Source organism: Triticum dicoccoides, chromosome 4A, assembly GCF_002162155.2.
Source record: "Triticum dicoccoides isolate Atlit2015 ecotype Zavitan chromosome 4A, WEW_v2.0, whole genome shotgun sequence".
In the NCBI taxonomy this organism is placed as follows: Eukaryota; Viridiplantae; Streptophyta; class Magnoliopsida; order Poales; family Poaceae; genus Triticum; species Triticum dicoccoides.
Window position 1 is genome coordinate 742930999 of NC_041386.1, and position 3159 is coordinate 742934157.

At 46.4% G+C, this 3159-nt stretch overlaps 1 pseudogene; it reads left to right on the plus strand.

Annotated features, from left to right (window-relative positions):
• Nucleotides 1-1636: 1636 nt before the first annotated feature.
• The window catches only part of LOC119284386, a 4474-nt pseudogene continuing 2951 nt past the window's right edge, over nt 1637-3159 (plus strand).

Consider the following 3159-nt stretch of genomic DNA (forward strand, 5'->3'; position numbering starts at 1 on the left):
ATTTTACTTTTATTTATTTTTCTTATTTCTAATTAGCGAATATTTTCAAAATGCCTCTGTTCGCCCGTCCGCTTCGACCAAGCTGCACACAAATCACGATCCCAGGCGCTGTAGACGAATCACGATCCCAGGAGTTCACATCGTTCTAACAGAGGAGAGATGGTACTGATTCTGCTGGAGCGCTTCACTTGCTTCTCTCCTTTTCTGCAGTCTTCCTTTTCGATCATTACAACATTGCCTTATTTTTGACGACAGACACTGGCTCCAGGTGAACACACTATGCTCTCAAAGCCTCCAACTGTGCGTGACTATGCTGATAAACTGTTAGGATTATTAACATTGCTTTCATTTTTTTCATCCTCATGAAGGAGCATGAAAAAAGCACCTTACCCTGAGCTCCCTTGCCAGTTCTGTTCAGCTTATCCAGGATGGATGAACCTCCTCACCATTGGATCATTGCACAGCCCTGCACAAGTTCTTAATAGCCTACTTCTCAGGGACAACTGCAGCAACAAGGACTAAAATAAACAATAAAACTGCCGTGAAATTATCTTCACTTATGGTATATCGTTCAGTGAGCTGAGAAATGGAAGGAAAAGCCTGCACCTCCACTAAACCATGTGGTGCTCTTCACTTGCCTAACGTGCACGTCGGTGCTTGTGGACTGTCACAAGTAGACGAATTCAGGCCTTGGAGTTTGTGTGGAATTCTCCATTCCTGATGTGAACTTGCCCAAAAAACCTGTGTACATTCTTGCTCACAGGGTTGCCCTCAGATTGCCGGTCTGCAAGGGGCATGGACTCAGTCAGAAACATGGACTAATATTGCTCACAATTGCCACAAAACTCCGTTCGTAGAGGCACACAGCTGAACCCATCGTATTGCCCACCATGCGTACCACCAGTGCCGAGCTCCTGCTCATATGCGTCCTAGCCGCCGCCGCCTTGCTGGCCCCCGATGCACTTCAGGTCGGGCCGGCCAGCGGTTCGGCCGGCACAAACTGCATACCACGGGAGCGGGACGCCCTTCTGTCCTTCAAGCACGGCATCACCAGCGACCCCTTGGGCGTCCTTGCCTCTTGGCACAAGGAAGACTGCTGTCAGTGGAGGGGCGTCAAGTGCAGCAACCGGACCGGCCATGTCCTTAGGCTTCATTTTCGTAATCTGCATGCAGACACGTATATATCCGATGAGGAGATCATGGGTGTGTACACCAGAGACACAGCTTTGGTTGGCCAGATAAGTAGTTCTTTGCTCTCCATGGATCGTCTAGTGCACCTTGATCTTAGCATGAATTACCTCAACGGCTCAAGTGGCCGCATGCCGGAGTTCTTGGGCTCTTTGACGAGATTGAGATATCTCAACCTCTCTGGCATACCATTTTCTGGCAGAGTGCCCCCTCACCTCGGGAACCTCTCAAACCTCCAGCATCTTGACCTCTCATGCCAATTTTGCAATGTATATATGTACTCGAGAGACATTTCATGGGTAGCACGCATCCCTAAATTGCAGTATCTTGGAATGAATTCAGTAAACATCAGCACGATAGTTGATTGGCCTTATGTTGTCAACATGATTCCTTCTTTGAAGGCCCTTGATCTTGGGTTTTGCTCTCTTCCAACCTCAAACCAATCACTCCCACATATTAACCTTACCAAACTCGAGAAGCTTGATCTCTCTAGCAACATTTTTGCCCACCCAATGGCACAGAGTTGGTTTTGGAATTTGACAGGCCTCCAGCATCTCTACCTTGCCGACACTCAACAGTACGGTTAAGCTCCTGATGCACTGGCACATATGACGTCCCTCCAAGTCCTTGATTTGTCATATAATCGTAACATGGGGACGATGACTACAAGCTTCAAAAACCCATGCAATCTGAGAATCCTGGACCTTTCTTATTGTCAAATTGGCGGAAATATAAAGGATATTATAGGGAGGATGCCCCAGTGTCCCTTAAACAAGCTGCACGAGTTGCACTTGCGCTCCAACAATATTACCGGAATCATACCATCTGAGATCGGCATGCTCGGTAATTTGACCATATTGGTTCTTCGAGACAACAATCTCAATGGACCTGTTCCATCTGAGATCGGTATGCTCTGCAATTTGACCACAATGGATCTCAGAGGCAACTTCTTGAATGGTGACTTCACTGAAGAACATTTTAAAAGTCTAACCAGGTTAAAGAGGCTACTATTAAGTGGTAATTCCTTGAGGTTTAGAGTTGGTCCCGATTGGATACCACCCTTTACTTTAGAAACGATAGGTCTTTGGTCTTGCCAACTTGGCCCTTCGTTTCCTGCATGGCTTCGATCCCAAGTTGACATTCGCTCAATGGATATATCAATCACAGGTATAGTTGATAGGCTTCCTGACTGGTTCACCACTACATTTGCAAAGACCATGTATCTGTACATCTCCGACAATGAAATCAGCGGCAGATTGCCAAGAAACATGGAATTCATGTCACTGCAAAATCACCCCGTTAAACATTTTCAAAATGCTCAAAAACCTAACAGAAAAAAGATACGGGGCTTTTAAGATCTGGAGAGGCAAAAAAATTCAAAAAAATTCAAACTCACTAATGGCGCACCTGCCCATGGTACGCCATTAGTATCTTCCCGCCTTCAAAATTTAAAATAAGTCAAAAAAATAAAAAAAGTTACTAATGGCGCACCTTCCCATGGTGCGCCATTAGTATCTTCCCGCCTTCAAAATTTAAAATAAGTCAAAAAAATAAAAAAAAGTTACTAATGGCGCACCTGCCCATGGTGCGCCATTAGTATCTTCCCGCCTTCAAAATTCAAAATAAGTCAAAAAAATAAAAAAAAGTTACTAATGGCGCACCGGCCTATGGTGCGCCATTAGTATCTTCCCGCCTTCAAAATTCAAAATAAGTCAAAAAAATAAAAAAATAAACATACTAATGGCGCACCGGCCCATGGTGCGCCATTAGTATGTCGTATATATGGCTGGGCGCACCTCCTCCACTCCACCTCTCCTCCACTCCATCTCCTCCTCTCCTCTCCCCCACTCCATCTCCTCCTCTCCTCCCCTCCACTCCTTCTCCTCCTCTCCGGCGACCTCCTTCTCCTCTCCGCCGACCTCCTCCTCCTCTCCGGCGACCTCCTCCTCCTCTCCGGCGACCTCCTCCTCT